General features: G+C 36.6%; 1 pseudogene; it reads left to right on the top strand.

Moving 5' to 3' along the window:
* The first annotated feature begins 1,087 nt into the window (after window positions 1-1,087).
* LOC115291211 lies at window positions 1,088-16,571 on the top strand (annotated as a pseudogene).
* The last annotated feature ends 1,184 nt before the right edge of the window (window positions 16,572-17,755 follow it).

The raw sequence follows: 17,755 nt of genomic DNA, 5'->3' as shown, positions 1-17,755 counted from the left end.
GCTGATGACAAACAGCAAACTCTCTGCTGGCTCTCTGGAGAAAAGGGTGATTCCAAGGCTGGGGCAGGTAAAGGATAGGATGAGTCTGTTGTGCTGGAAGGTAAGGAAGGGTGAAAAAATGATGGAATTGGTCAAAAGGACACAAGCAACAGCATGAAGCATCTCCCAATAGCTGGGTAATTTTAGCATCAAAATGAATAATTAATGAATATAAACAAGAGAATAAAATCCAGGAGTCTATACTAATATACATGAATAAATGGGGAAATGTCACGTGAAAAAACTCTTTCAGTGGGTCAATGGTAACAGAAAAAGCATTTGAATCCCAGTTTCCAGTGGGGAAGAGGGTGGATATAGAATAGGGCAAAGAACTTCACTGGCAGAATTACAACCAGAGATCCTGAAGGAAACCCTTTGGAAGAACTGTTTTAAGAGAACAACTTTATCCAACCTGATTGAAAGTTAAACATCCTTAAAACATCCCGTACATATAATTTTGCACCTTAATATGGTCTTTAAATTTAATCTGATCCAAAGAAGTGAAGTAGTCATAAATTTGGGACTGAAAATGAGTTTATTAAGAGAAAATTTGTTTCTTGTTCAAAGTTGGAAGAAAACATTTATATAAAGGGAACACTTCAATAGTGTTTCAAGCATTCAAGTTTGAGATCAAGGTTTTGTATTTTTTTCTGTAGTTACTGCTTAAACAAATAACTCTAAACAGAAAGAGATATATATGTTTGTGGATGAATGTATGTATGTAAAATTAGTAGCCAAATCTTTATGGGTGATTCAAAATAATCCCAGAGATATGGACCAAACTGACTACTGAATTAATATAATTTACTTTCAGGTAATCTGTAAACTAATTCAAAGTTTAATCTCTCAGACTTTAGTGTTTTCTTCCTGGATTTTGAGTGTGTTCATAAAATCATAGTTCTTAGAGCTGATGCCAAACCACAACCACCCCGCCACTCCCCACATCTGACTCACCCTTCCATTGTTGGCAGTAGTAACAAGCTCAGTTTTATAGACACAACTCTCCAGGCCCAGAGCAGCTTACTCATAATCCTCTGGTTTGCAAGTGATGAAGCCGATATTTACGTCTCCTGCCTCCTCGTGCAGTACAGCTTCCCTTAAACAGTACACGAAGAGACGGAACCCAAGAAGGAACAAAGACACCACTATGAGTCTCAGCGCATCTTCTGTAAATCTCAGAGTTTTAAAAAAATGAAACCAATTTGAGATGAACTTAAACATCTTCATTACTTGTATCCAGTACTTCATACACTCAACAAATATACCTGGCCCACACCAGGAAGTAAAGGAGTCGGGCAGGGCAGGAAGTTCTCTGCTCCTTTTGGTTTTACACCCTCGGTGTGGAGAATGTAAGTTAGGTACAGAAAGATGCTCTGCAATAAGATAGAAGTTGGGATCTTGGACCAGAGGTAGTTATTGCTTAAAATCAGGCACATTCCATTTTCTAAAAACTTCTGTGCTCTCCAGGTAACTGAACGTTATTTTGGTGTCCTTGGTGGATCTACCTACCAGGAAAGGTGTGGCCTATGAAGATCAATGGACATACTTGTTGGTCCTGAGTTGTATTTGATGGAAAGTAGCGAACTGAATGGTGGTAACCAGGGTTCCAGGCTGTGAATTTGAATGTCATCTTCAAATAAATTCCAAACTCCTTTCCAGACCCATCAACCTAGCTGGTCTGCCTCTGCCTACCTCTGTAACTTCCATCTTGGCCTCCCCACCTGCCTTCTATGTTGTAGCTGCACTGGCTTCTTTCCTATCAGATATACTAGGGCTTTCTGCCTTGGGGTCTTTATGCTTGTCATTCCATGCTGTTTAGTCTGCCTGGCATTCTGCCTCCTACTTTCTCTTAGTTGGCTCACTCTTATTATTAGGATATCTGCTTACTGTCACTTCCTCAGAGTGACAATATTTTATAAAGTTTAGCATGTAATTGCACCCCAAAGCTTGTAAGTGTCTTCTGTAACTGCTAACTAACGACCTAGCAATAGAATATTTGTCTGCTTAAAAGCCAATCTTTTGGGAGAATTTTGGTTAAGTATCTTTTCTCCATTTCCTTTTTTTTTTTTTTTTTCAGATTTTCAAATGGAGTCAAACAAGTATGGGTACCGTATTTAAGGTTTATATTCCTATAATCCCTGAGAAAGTTATTTCATAATTCTTGATATAAAATGGCTCCTTCCATTTTATATGTGCATCCAAGAACCAGATATTTTTCATGGTGTGTGTATGAAACTATGTATCAAGGAATTGATAATATTCAAACATATAATATCACAATATGTTGTAATTACCTTATCATCTTTGGGCATAGATGTGCAGACATTTACCAATGACCTACTAAGTACTGAACATTGTATCATGCTCGGAGATGGGACAATATCCCTGCATGGAAGGAGTTCTTAGCCTAGTAGGACAGAAGATCAATAGTAAACATGAAAATTAAAGAAAACTTGGTAAGTGCTACAGTACAGGTATAGAAAGAATAGACTTCAAAGGTAAGTAGAAGCATATTAGATGGACATGGGAAGAAAGGTATATGCTAGCATTCTGTGTAATCTAAGGTCTGAAGAATGTTCCATACACACTTGAGAAGAATGTGTATTCTGCTGTTGTTGGATGGAAATGTTCTGTACATGTCTGTTAGGGCCATTGGTCTAAAGCATAGTTCAAATCCAATATTTTTCTTATTGATTTTCTGTCTAGGTGATCTATCCATTGTTGAAAGTGGGATATCAAAGTCCATAGCTATTTCTGTATTGTCTATTTCTCCTTTCAAATCTGTTGGTATTTGCTTAATATATTTGAGTGCTCTGATGTTGGGTCTGTATATATTTAGGATTATTACATCTCTCAAATGAATTGATCCCTTTATCATTAGGTATTAATATTACATCAGCACTGTTTTAGGATCTTTCCCCTGAAGTTTGTTACTCAGGTATGAAAATTTGATATGCATAGTAAAAAAAAATGATATGGCAGAACTTTGATGCATTTAAGTATTTTAAATATCTATTTTTAACATATCAGTATAAAAATCCATTGATAAAAATAAGTACATTTTAACAATGTTCGTGTTTATGAAGCAGAAAATACAGCTAGTAAAGAGATACATGGGAAAATGTTTTACCTTGCCGAGTCAAACAATGTAAAATAATTTTCAGGGTCCTGTTTTTCCTCCAAAAAATTATGAAGAGAGAATAGGTCATAGATGAGAATAAATGTTATAAAAGGTAGGTAAATGCACAGTATCCAGCTTACTTATATAAATGATGCCATGATATAAATCCTTATATAGAAAACATTCCTTAATAAAGATTACTTTAAAAATAATTATATATATTTAAAAATATGTTTTCCTGCATATTAAAACAAGTAAATACTGTATATAAATGTAAATAGAACATTTAGCCTTTAAAATCATTTAGGGGAGCCTGGGTAGCTCAGTTGGTTAGAAGTTCAACTTCATCTCAGGTCATAACCTCACAGTTTGTGAGTTTGAGTCCCATGTCAGGCTCTGTAGTGACAGCTTGGAGCTTGTGACCTGCTTCAGATTCTGTTTCCCTCTCTGCCCCTCCCCAGCTAGTGCTGTCTCTCTCTCTCTCTCTCTGTCAAGAATAAACTTCAAAAAAAATTTTTTAAATAATTTAAAAAGAGGATACTGCCACAAACAACTGCTTAGATTATAATAAGCAAATATGTATTCTGACAATAGTTATATTTTTAAAAAATGCAACAAAGCTTAAATACAACTGGAGGTAAATACACCTGAACCTCAGATGCATTTATGTTTCTGTAGAACTATGAATAACTTTATTTTCTTTTTATTACTTTGAGTTTTTCAGTTTTCTTCATTCATTCCTGTATAATAATGCTTTCATTCCTATAATGAATGTTTAAAATGTAATGTTTTAAAAATAACTTAGAAACGGAGATCACAAATGCCTAAGAAAATTGGTACTGGACCCATCTTTTACCAGATAAACCTGAACTTTTATTGAAAATTACATCTACGTACATTTATCTAATTTAAAAACTGTATTTATAAAACCATCCTCTATGGTTATCTCAAACTGCCTGTCCTAACAAAGACATTTGGGTGAAGATTCTTTTTGTTTTTTAATTGTTTCTATGTTTTTTATTTATTTTTGAGAGACAGAGAGAGAGAGACAGCGTAAGCAAGGGAGGGTCAGAGAGGGAGGGAGACACAGAATCCGAAGCCGGCTCCAGGCTCTGAGCTATCAGCACAGAGCCTGATATGGGGCCCGAACCCACGAACTGTGAGATCATGACCTGAACTAAAGTCGGATGCTTAACGACTGAGCCACCCAGGCACCCCTGGGTGAAGATTCTTGACTCAGAGGTATCATAGGCTGTTTATATGACCTTGGGAAAGTTCCATATCATTCTTGACTCTTACTTTCTTCATCTGTAGAATAATGATTTGGATTCAGGATCTCTAAGATACCTTCTAGCTCCAAGAGCTACCAGTTAGATGAGAATGCAAATACAAGCTAAACATATTACAAAAGGCACTTTAAATTAACGCTTTAAAAATATACTTTCATAAGAAAAATGTGAAAGCTACTATGAAGAAGTAATTTATGTGTGAAAAAATGCAAGGAGTGATTACAATATAGTATCAGTTCAATAAATGATCATGATCAAGTCACAGAAATGTGTATTTGGCAAGAAATTCTATCATTGGGAAAAGAAATCATAGAGCATGAGTAAACTCTTCTAGATTCATTGGTCTAACGTTATTTTTCCGGGGCACCTGGGTGGCTTAGTTGGTTAAGCATCCGGCTTTGGCTCAGGTCATGATCTCATGGTTCATGGGTTCAAGCCCCACAAGCCTGCTTCAGATTCTGTGTCTCCTTCTCTCTGACCCTCCCCTGCTCACACTGTCTCTCTCTGTCTCTCAAAAATAAATCAAAAACATAAAAAAAATTTTAAGTTATTTTTCCTTTCCTTTGGTAAAATAATCATTCAGTTTTTATAATATTCATGACTAACTCATTACAAATTACTTTATAAATGGATATATGTACATATATACACATACATATTAATATACATACATATATACTGTTTATTTTATATGATGGCCTATTTCTATTAAATGAAAGTCCCATTGATTTTAGACATTATTTGATCATTTACTTCATAAAGGCTACATCTCACTAGTTTTTTAAAATTATTGTTTGGGGTGCCTGGGTGGCTCACTGGGTTAAATGCCTAACTCTTGATTTCGGCTTAGGTCATGATCTCACAGTTCATGGGATCGAGCCTCCTGTCAGGCTCCGTCCTGACAGTGGGGAGCCTGCTTGTGATTCTCTCTCTCCCTCTCCGACCCTCCCCTTCTTATGCCATCCATGTGTGAGCACACGTGTGCACATGCTCTCTCTCAAAATAAATAAATAAACTTAAAAAAATCTGTTAGGCTTTTCGGCTTTTGTTGTTATAATGTTTTATCCTTTTCAGCCTTTCTAAGCCCCTGTGTCTTATTCTCAAGGCCTGAAATAGGTTGATAGCTGAGCCATTTCTCCAATTAAATTTTGTTGTGGGGACTCTTGGCATGCTGAAAGAAGGACCATTTCCTACACAGTATTTGCTGAGTAAACACCTCCTGATTTTGTAGGCTAAGCTTTCAGTTTAGTTAGGTCATAGATTGCCATAAGTGCTAGAATTTGTGGCTAAGTGAAGAAACTTGTAGCAAAGTAAAGAAACTCAACACTAAAGTTATCTGAAGGCCAAATTGTCTGCTGTGCTACAGAATTAATTACTGCTTGGGGTTTCGTACTTTTTTCTCCAGATCACTCGGTGATAAAATGAAGACAGCAATGTCCCTTATTCACCTTGTTCAGTCACTGGTACTACTGTTGGACCACTGTCTACATTCTGGAAATTGCAGAACTTTAACTGATTGAAGCTCTTTCATATATGTGGGTTTTTCATTTAATTCATACAATTCTGTCTGCTCGCTTTGGCAGCACATATACTAATTCATACAATTCTGCGAAAGTGGTGAAATGAACATTATTTGTTTATGCAGTCTTATAGATGTGAAAAGTAAGGCTCAAATAAGGTAAGTGATTTGCTTAACATCACAGAGTAAGCATCATCAAGACTTAAATCCAATGTTCTAATAACACATCCTATTTTCTATAAATATCATCATCCCCTAAATCTCTTCTTGAAGTGATATTGAGGCAGAAGGGAGGAAATTAGTAATCTGAATTATAGGCAAAGTAATTGTTTCATTTTTATTTTACTAATCAATAAGCAAATGCTTTTTTTTTTTTCCTGTAAGCTTTCTCTCTTAGGATAGAATGAATAACTCCTCTATTCTTCACCAATCAAAAATAATGTTTTCAAAACATTTAACACTTTTTTTAGATTTTCAATCCTTCCAACCTAAAACATTTAGACATTTAGACATTGCGCATTGTATGCAAGAAAGGGATGAGGATAGAGAAGTATTGTAGTTATCTCAGGAATTATATCTATACCAACTAAAATTCAAGTCAAGATCTTTATTGGAAATACCTATCTTAGAAATGCTAAGGTTGCAGATTTGTGACAACCTTAGGAAACAATGAAAATGTATTCTATGTTTTAGAGCTCAGTTTCTCTGTATAAAGTATAAAACAATTTTCTAGTGAGGTTGGTTATTATATTGTCATTCTCAGGTATGATTTCTTGGTTGGTTTCATTTACATATTTATTCTTTCACTTATTTATGTAACCAGTATTTACTAAGTTTGTATTACTATGCTAGATTCTGGAATATAAAGGCAAAAAGAGAAAGAACGTACAGTGTGGTTTGGCAGGTATGGTCTAGTGATTAAAATACATCATTCCTTCATTGATATTAAAATTCATAATACATAAACTTAGTTCTCCCATGTCTTTATTTCAGTTTTTAGATAAAGAATTTCAGGATCTTTGTTGATGTCTTATCGGCCACCACATTCAAAGAATATTTACTCATTAAATCAAAGTATGCCAAATATGGATACATATTATATATGCATTTATTTACATGCTGGTGACTAAAGAGATTTTGTAAACACTTAAAATATTCCATTACTATCCACCAGTTTTCATTAGCAAAATTATTTTAAAAAATGCTTTAAGGTTAAAAATACTTGGAAAAATATTAAATTTAGCTTGTGCTCTATGTTCAAAAGTCCTAGTTACATATAGATGGTGTGACTCTAAAGCAATAATATTGATTTCACAAGCCACCTTCACGTATTCAGCAATAACAAATAAAAACCTCATGTACTTCAAAATGTAATGTATTAAAGACACTAACCTGCAATTTGGTTAAATCCAACAAAAATATACTGAATGGATACCATATTGCATGTATTATGCTGGAGGGCAGTGGAGGGGGTTGGCAGGTAGGTACAGTAAGATTACAAAGATCTGACTTTCCTGCCTTTTAGAGAGGATACTTCAAAATAATACACTATGGGCAGCAAAACAGAAAAACAATACTGTAGAAACACCACTGCACAGCGTGATCTGAGTCAACTACTGCAGGGACACTGAGGTGGGACCACTTTGCCAGCAGTTAGGTGGAAGACGGCTCACAGAAGTAGTAATATTTGCTTTGAACCTTAAGAAGCAAAAAGGATTTAGAGCACTTAGCTGGCTCATTCGATAGAGCACGTGACTCCTGATCTTAGGGTCATGAGTTCAAGCCCCACATCTGATGTAGAGCTTACTTTAAAAAATAAATAAATAAAAAGGGAGGACTGCCTGGGTGGCTCAGTCAGGTAAGCGTTTGACTTCAGCTCAGGTCATGATCTCACAGTTTGTGAGTTTCAGCCTCGCATTGGCCTCTGTGCTGACAGCTCGGAGCCTGGAGCCTGCTTTGGATTGCGTGTCTCCCTCTCTCTCTGCCCCTCCTCATCTTGCATTCTGTCTCTCTCAAAAATAAATAAATATTTAAAAAAATAAAATAAATTAAATTAAATACAAATGGAAATAAATGTTTGTATAATGGCCACTGAATGTGAACATGAAGGCCAACAACCATCAAAAAAGAAATGACAGTTCGTTCCCGGGTTTCAGCATCAAAAAAAGAAAAAGAAAAAGAAAAAAGAAAAAAGAAAAGAAATGACAGTAAAACAATGAGAATATTGTACAACAAAAACATTAAAAGATTTTTTAAATAGAATAAAATAAAAATGGAATTATCTGACTTTGCATATGTCTTATAGTGAATATGTTTGGGGCATATGAAGGGACATTATTCTCAAAAAAACCTGCATGAGCATTTTCAGGAGCATTTGGTATACTGTGAACTGCCAGCATCTTTTTATTTTTTTATTAAAAAATGTTTTTAAACATTTATTTTTGAGAGACAGAGCACAAGCTGGGAAAAGGCAGAGAGAGAGGGAGACACAGAATCTGAAGCAGGCTTCAAGCTGTCAGCACAGAGCCCAATGTGGAGCTTGAACCCAGAAGCTGCAAGATCATGACTGGAGCCCAAGCCGGTGCTTAACCTACTGAGCCACCCGAGTGACCCTTCCAGAATCTTTTAAACACTATTGATAAATGTTGGTGATTTCCTACATTGTGAGTCAGTCCTACATCTGCAAGCTGAAAACTGTGTATGTCACCCTCCTAGTCCCTCTCACATCTCAGACACCCAGCATGTGCTCTAGATTCTGCCATTAGCAGCACTTGTGGAACGCCTTGGACCCAAAAGAGCATCGTGAGGAAGGAAGTGTGGTGTAGAGTTGCGGAGTTCCCAGTGGCATCAGGGGTGAAGTTTGCTGGTAGTATCAGTTCACAGAGCACAGAAGACAGCCTGGTGGACGTTATGGGTATTGCTGCAAGCAGCTTTAGCCTCTGAGAATGATTGGCGTTTTTATTTTTATTTAAAGTTTTTTAAATGTTTATTTATTTTTGAGAGAGAAACACACACAGAGCACAAGCAGGGGAGGGACAGGGAGAGAGGGAGACTCATAATCCGAAGCAGGCTCCAGGCTCTGAGACAGAGCACAGAGCCCAATGTGGGGCTCAAACTCCCGAACCGTGAGACCATGACCTGAGCCAAAATCAGACGCTTAACGACGGAGCGACCCAGGCACCCCAAGATTGGCATTTTAAAAATTAAAACTAGTTAGAGTGAGTTGTTTCTGTAGTTGGTAACTGAAAGCCCTGATAGAATCATTTACAGAGTAAATTCACAATTATGGTGATTTTTATATTTTGTAAGCCCAGCTCATTAATATATGTGAATTCCTATAGCCAGTAAAGGCAGAGGCTAGGTGGTGGCACATCCATTGGATACACTGGAATTGCAACTTAGTTACATTTATTCTCCCCCTCATTACCCCTTACCCAGTTCTATCTGTCCACAAATCCATACCACTGCATTTACAGAATTAATGAATGCACAAAATAAAAATATATACCAAATCCAATATGTATTATTTGCCCATGTTTTCCAAGAAGACAAAATAAATACAATATTGAGGCATCTCTAGAAACTTGTGGAATTGCAGAATGGAGTGGTCAAAGACAGCTAGGGGTATGAGAAAAAGCATTTGCATCTGGTCCTAGTTCAGTTGTAGACCAACCATGTGATCTTTGGGCTTTTTGACCTAGTTTCCTCCTCTGTGAATAGTAGAATTGTGCTAATAATAATAGCTATTATTTATTGAGCACATGCTTTGCTAGTCACTGCTTTAAGAGAGATAAATTACTACCTCAGGCCTAGAGAGAAGATTATGAGAGGTTAAGTAACTTACCTGAAGTCGTGCAGTTAGGCAATGACCTAGGTGGACTGACACAGACATACTGTTGCTGAAGCTTTAAGCCTTAACCTTTATTAGGTGATTTCTTGTGTTTCTTTCAGCTATAACTCTCTAAGTCAATTTGTATTCTTTAGTAAATCTAGATAAAACTGCAAGGAAGGGGCGGAGCTGACTTTCACAAACAACACTACACATTTTAACTTTTAAGCAGCCTAAGGCAGTGCTAGGTTTCTTGGTAGACTTAATACCCTGGTAACTCCCATTCGAGGTGACCCAGAAAGAGAAAGAGTCATGAGGTTTGGCTGCCATGGGAGGAAGTCCATGATGACTGATAAATGTGTGTTTGGAATGCCACAATGACAAGGCAGAGACCGTGGGGTGGGGCCTACCCCAGCAGCAAGGGACCAGCAAGCACAGTGGTTGCAAACAGTAGCAGCTTGGGAATAGAATGAAAATCCTTGATGGTTACAGAACAGCAAGAACAGAACTGGCACCTGCACCACTGTCATTGACATCATGGCCATCATCATCATCATCATCACCGGGAACACCTGTTGAGTGTTTCTGTGTATCAGGCAGTGTTCTAAGTATTGTAAACATTTTATTTCATTTAATCTTTTTTTGATTAGTATATTTCCACTTTTACCAAAGGTAAACGTTTACATTTATTTTAGCAGTCTCATACAATATAAAATTTTATCACCTGCTTTTATGACTTCATAGAGTGTAAATACCTTCTCTTCCCTTTGAAAACAGCTTCTCAGACTATGTGTGAAAAACCAGGATTTTTTTCAATCCCTTCCAACCACTATTTTTGCTAAGTTATTCTGATCATGCACATGTCACAGCAATGTTAAGTTGCTATTAGACTTTCTATATGATTGTAAACTGGTTCTAATCTACAGATCACACTTTGAGTAGCACTGTTTTAAAACACTCAGATGACTGTACTACATGAAGATAAACCAATTGGATAGCCAATCCTGTTGGGGATATATGATAGCACTGTTCAACAGCAGTCATTCTATTCAGTGGCTCTACTAATTTTACTGCCTTGAGAAATAAGGCAAGCTCTACTGTATATGTACTAAAACTTGGAGAATCAACTCCCCGTGGCATGTTACCTATTATAACATATTATAAAAATTTGCACTTCAAACTTTATATTATCCTCCTACATCTCATCTGTCACCAGCAAGCCTTCAAGTTTTGTTTACCTTGCCTGCCATTATTAGTTTTCTTTTTTATTGCCAGCATCCTTCATCATGACTGTAAAACCATGATTTCTAGATTATTAAAAAGGAATCATTGTCCTCTTGCCACCATTATCTGACTTCCTTTCTTTTTCTCATTTAGAAAACTGAAGTAAGCAGAGACTGATTTTAAGCTGTTCGTTAGCTCTAATACTCCATGATTTATCCCCTACTCTTCTTTGCCCAAAATACCTTATCCTAGATTTCACATTAGAATCTTTCCACAGAAAGTAAATATGAACAGGAAGTCTAGTCTGGAGATCAGTAACTAAGATTTGGAGGGTAGAGCCAGGTCCAGTATGCTGACAATCCAGAATCTGTAACCTGGGCTACTCTGCATGGATGTTTTTTGGTTGTTTTATTTGGCATCATACCCCTCAAGGTAATTAATATTTCTGTAACCCTAGGAAAGCAACCCCTAAGAGGAATGAAGAATAGTAATAAGAATAGTATAGAAATAATGAAAAGCATAAATTTAAATCCATAGTATTAATACTTTTCTAACCATTTGAAGTATAATAGTAGTAAGTTTTACAATCAATATAATTTGCATTTAGTCTGATAAATGTTTATGTAATATTTCAGAAAATCTGTTGTATCAGACTTATGATTTTTAACTAATTATGAAATTTCTATTATATGTTTCAGTGTTTCATTAAGTAAATAATCAATCTTTAAATTTAAATTGCTTTGATTTCGCACCTCATGACCCATGTTTAAATTATTAATGTAGTAAATTAGCATTAAACAAAGTACCTATGGGAGCGAGAGTTTCTTTCCAGGAAAAGCTCCAGGAATGGAAGGTCCTTTGAGCATTCTCCTGTTTGCCCTCGAGAGAGTAAGCCATTTTGTTTCAGAAGCACTGGAGAGAAGGAGGAGAGGGAGAAGATAGAGACAGTACTTTGAGGTGAAGATGGATTCTGACCCTGAGTGCATTTCTCCTGAACATGGTGGAGGCAGTTCTAAGAGTGAGGAAGATCTCAGACCCACTCCCATGCAGCACTCCTGGGGAAGGAAGAAACAGGAGCAGCTACTGAGCAGGAGCAGCCTGGGAATGCCTGGGGACTGAACACCAAGTGTCATAATTTGGGGAAATCAAAGATATTCTTGTTCAAACACAGTATAAAAGGAAGAGAGGTGTCTGCCAGCAAATGATTTATGCAGACATCAACAATTAACATTTCAAAGGTGATCAAAATGGACTGAAGACCAGAACACTCTGCCCCATTTTTTCTAGATTGTATATGATGACTTCAATTATTTGTGATCTAGTGAGGGGGTGGAGCCCATCTGTCCTATCTTCTTTCTCCCATAAAACGAGAAATAAGGTGGATTAAATTTCCCACCAATCCTGATATATAACAAGCATAGGCAGATATATCTATTTTAGAACACTAAAGAAAATGATGGTTTTTGGACCCAGTACTTATAAAGTAGATTCACATCCCTTATAGAAGTAGTGGGGCCAGAGGTGCTTGGCTGACTCAGTTGGAAGAGCATATGTCTCTTGATCTTGGGTTCAAGTCCTATGTTGGGTATAGAGATTACTAGATAGATAGATAGATAGATAGATAGATAGATAGATAGATAGATAGATAGATAGACAAACTTAAAAAAAGAAAAACAACAAAATTAGTGGGGCCAGTATACTTTGACAGCCTAAGCTATTGAGGACCCATGGGAAAGAGGCAACACTATGGGATCCCTGGTTCCTGGCAGAATATATCCACATCTGATAGGAGATATAAAAAGGAGAACCAAGTGAAGCAGGTGGAAGTGAAGCCTACTAATGTGGTATAAGCCAATGACAATGAACTAGAACCTAGCTTCTCATTTGCATGGCCTAGGAGACAAAACTTATGCTTAAATCCCCTTCTCTTTGCTCAAGAAGAGGAACTGTACCATAATAATCAATTTTTTCCTGTCTTGAGGAATTCTAAATCAAACTCAAGAAATTAAGCCAGAGCTTCCTAAGACTTCCTAAAGTTGGCTTTACTAAAGAATCCCTTCCTTTTGACAATCTTGTGATAATCAAACACAACTGATTTTTCCTTAGGGACCTAAGATAGTAAGATAGTAAATATATTCATTACAATTCTAACAAGATAATGAAATAGATTAATAGACTAGAAACTTGAGCTTTTGTTTTTGTTTTTGAGACTTGCACTATTACTTGTAAAGTTTATGGATAGCTGATTTAATTTCTCATTTAAAAGTTTCAGATAAATATGTGAATTGTGTTTCCTACATTAAGGTATTCTAAGAGATTCCAGGAAATGGGTCTTTTAAGTTGTGTTTCTTATTTTCATTGCATGGGAACATATTTGTTCTATGTGATATGGGGAAGAGTTGGTAAATGACCTTGAATGTTCTTGGGAAAGTTGCTTGAATGCTATTGATACCCAATAGAGTCAAGGGTTTGATAAGGAGAATGGCATAATAAGAGGTGTTTTCCTTCTCTCTCTGTCTCTCCCCCTCTCATGCTCTATCTCTCTCTGTATCAAAAATAAATAAAACATTTAAAAATATATATATTTAAAAAAGGAGGTGTTTTGTTTCCCCAACTTTTAAATTATAAAAGTAATCAATGTTTACAATTATAAAAATCAAGCAGTATAGAAGTACTGTCTAGAAGTATCTACTGTATATGATAACATAATGACTTTTAATTTCATATTGGTGTTCCCAAGAGCAGTGATTTAATGCATATAAATTCCTTGGTCAGTCACATTCATGCGAAAAGAAAAGAAAACAAATGAACAATATTTTAATTAGGAAAATGAAACAATGTAATTTAAAAATATTGATAAACATCTCAACTCGATTATTATACCATACATAACAGCTCCATTTAATTTTCAAAAAGAGAAGCAGGCAAAATGTTAATGAAAAATTAAAGGAAATCATGCTTAATGAAGGAGAAAATAGCCTAATATTTTAATAGCCTCTATAAAATAAATTCAACTGTGTGTGAAAGAGAAGGTAAAAATAATGAGAGATAAAGCATTAGGCTTTTTTTTTAATCACATCTGTGACAATATCAAGCATCACAACTTTCATGTTAGCGTACATTAGGGAAACATTTTTCTATTTTACACATATTACCATGAAATTACCTCTCTACCATGGATGGTTAGGATGTTGTATGGCCTTGTGAACTCCAGTTGTACACAAAGGAAAGTAGTGGGCTGGTTGGGGATTGTTGAGATAGCCCTCTGAACTCTGAGCTTTATGAAGGCAAAGACTGCATCAACTTGTGTCATAGTTTTATCACCGGTGCCCAGCACGGTGCCTGGTGTATAATAAGCACTCATAAATATTTTTCAGATAAATAATAATAGAAATAGTTAGCATTTAGTGAGTGCTTTCAATGCACTGTTCTCAACAATAATATTATTTTATGTAATTCTCACACATGCTCATAAATGACATCTATTAGCATAGGAACTTACAACATAATGCTTCTGAGAGTCATCCTTTTGGTTGCATGGAAATTGCTGAGTACATCCCAAACATAGGCTGTATGGTTCTCTGTTTAGGCACTCACTAATGATACATGTCTGAGTTTTTTCCAGTTTTTAGCAATTGTGAATAAAATTTCCTCAAACGCTTTTATATATAGGAATGGGATTTCTGGATCTTAAGCAATTATATGTTTAACTTTGTAAGAAACACCCACACGAGCAAGGTATGAGAGGTCCTATTTTCTACCTCCTCACCTGACTTGGTACTGACTAAATACTTTCTAAAATTTTATTTTTTTTTTAATTTTCTGAGAGAGAGAGAGAGAGAGAGAGAGAGAGAGCACACATGCAAATGAGAGAGGGGTAGACAGAAAGGGAGGGAGAGAATCTCAAGTAGGCTCCATGCTTAGCACAGAGCCCTATGTAGGGCTCAATCTCACCACCATGAGATCATGACACCTGCGCCAAAATCCAGAGTCAGACGCTTAACTGCCTGAGCCACCCAAGCACCCCTGACCATTTCTATTTTAAATTTTAAAACATTTTTTTAAATGTTTTATTTATTTTTGATACAGAGAGAGATAGAGCATGAGAGGGGGAGGGGCAGAGAGAGAAGGAGACACAGAACCGGAAGCAGGCTCCAGGCTCTGAGCTGGCTGTCAGCACAGAGCCTGACACAGGGCTCAAACCCACGAACATGAGATCTGACCTGAGCCGAAGTCGGAGGCTTAACCGACTGAGCCACCCAGGCGCCCCATAAATTTTAGCCATTGAAATAGGAGTGTATTGGTATCTGAATATAGCTTTATTTATTTATATTTAATGTTTATTTATTTGAATGTATCTTTCAATGCATTTCTCTAATGAATAATGATGTTTAACATCTTTCAGGTAACTATTTGTCATTTGCATCTCTTCTTTGGTGGGCATCTGTCAAATTTTTCTTTGTCCATTTTTAAAAAAAACTGGGTTGCTGTTTTCTGATTAAGTTGTGAGAGCCTTTCTTTTTTTGAGAGTTCTTTAAATATTCTGGATAAGAATCTTTAATCATATAAATATTTTGAAAATAACTTTTTCCAGTTTGTGCCTTTTCACTTAACTGTTAATATTTCTTAACAGTGCCTTTTGAGGGGTAGTTTTTAATTTTGATGAAATATGATTTGTGCATTTTTTTCTTGTGTGGGTCTTGCTTTTTGTGTTGCATTTGATTGTTTTTTTTATACTGTTCTCTGCTGAAATTTCCTGTTTTCATTCATTACAAGCACATGTTCCTTTATCTCACTAAGCATAGTTATAATAAAGGCTTTAAAGTCCTTGCAGGTTAATTCCAATATGTGGGCTATCTCCAAAATTCCAAAAATTTATAAAAGCACCACCTTGAAACTATTCTATGATTGTTATGTTCACTGCTTTTCAGCCTCAGCGGCAGTGTTCTGTGTGCAGGCAAGCTAATGAAGAATACCAGATACTGGCCAACTCCTGGCACTATTCATCTGCCTTCTGTAATGAATTCTTCAGTGTGGTGGACTATGATGAGGGGGCGGATGTTTTCCAACAGCTCAACATGAACTCTGCTCCCACGTTCATGCATTTTCCTCCAAAAGGCAGACCCAAGAGAGCTGATACTTTTGACTTTCAAAGAATTGGATTTGCAGCTGAGCAACTAGCAAAGTGTATTGCTGACCGAACGGATGTTCATATTCGAGTCTTCAGACCACCCAACTACTCTGGCACCATTGCTTTGGCCCTGTTAGTGTCACTTGTTGGCAGTTTGCTCTATTTAGGAAGAAACAACTTGGAATTCATCTATAACAAAACTGGTTGGGCCATGGTGTCTCTGTGTATAGTCTTTGCTATGACTTCTGGCCAGATGTGGAATCATATTCGTGGAACTCCATATGCTCATAAGAACCCACACAATGGACAAGTGGGTATTGTTTCGGAGAGGATTATTCTTTTGGGGCTTTTCTATGGGGTTTTTTGCTTAATCGGATATATTGTAATAGATCAACTTTGAAAAAATAGATCAATTGTCTTTGAGGCTTAGTATTTATTAAGTTGATGATGATTAACTGTTGAAAAATGTAATTTTCTTCTGTAACTTTTTCATTTGGAAAACATACAAATTTTGAGAAAATAAAAAAAAATTTTTTTTCCAAACTATTAATTTATAAAAATAACACACTTCTCAATGTGAACAAGAACATCAGGATTCACTCTCATCAATGTCCTTATCTGGGTCTTGCTCGGCAGCCTCCTTTTCCTGTTGCTGTTTCTTCCAGAGTTTGGCCATGGCCAGGAGCTTGAGGTTGGGTTGGTTGGCAGCATCTTCGGGAAAGATGTAATCATAGGACTCTTCCCAGCCTGCATCAGACCCATCATCCGCCTGGACTTTTCTTCTCTTCTTGACTTTCTCTGGCATGAGTTTGTCTACTCTCTCCTTATCTGACACTGTTCCAAATTCATCTTCAAAGGTTCGCCACGATTCCAGCAACATAAGTCTCTCTTTCTTTTCTTCGCAGTTTCTGTTGGTTTATTTTCTCTTGGAATGTGTCAGACTTTTTGTTTGTTTGGCATAGAATTTTTTCTACATTTTTTAAAAAAGTAGGCTCCCTGCCCAAAGTGGGGCTCAAACTCAAGGGTCACATGCTCTGCTGACTGAGTCAGGCAGGCACCCCTAGAGTTTTTTTTTTTAAAGTAAGCTCTGTTCCCAACATGGGGCTTAAACTCACAACCCCAAGATCAACAGTCAGATGCTGTACCGACTGAGCCAATCTGGCACCCTTGTATGACACAGCATTTTAGATTATAACCTGGATGTGATGATTATGGCTTAGAGATTCTAGTTCTGTTTTATTCCTCAAAAAAGTCCTGATATTTTTGTATTGTCAGGCAATTAACTTGTTGTTTAATTGAACTTAAACTGAAAATTCTGTCTTTTGGGCAGCAGCTAAAATCTCGGTTCATGGCTGGGCTACTTACAGCCCTCCTTGTATTTACAGGGCTAAAGAGTCACTAGAGATGGTTTCAGTTTATATGCAGATTTCACACTCTTCTCAGGATCTCTTCAGGACTTGCCCCTTACTTTTCAGCAGCTACAGTTGCCCCAAACTCTATCTTCTGCTATTTATACCAAAATGACTGTTTGAGGTACCTGGGAGGCTCAATCAGTTAAGTGTCCCGACTCTTGGTTTTGGCTCAGGTCATGATCTCATGGTTT

Source organism: Suricata suricatta, chromosome 5, assembly GCF_006229205.1.
Source record: "Suricata suricatta isolate VVHF042 chromosome 5, meerkat_22Aug2017_6uvM2_HiC, whole genome shotgun sequence".
NCBI classification, from domain to species: Eukaryota; Metazoa; Chordata; class Mammalia; order Carnivora; family Herpestidae; genus Suricata; species Suricata suricatta.
The sequence above is the reverse complement of the archived record's forward strand: the minus strand, read 5'-3'. Positions and strand labels throughout refer to the sequence as shown.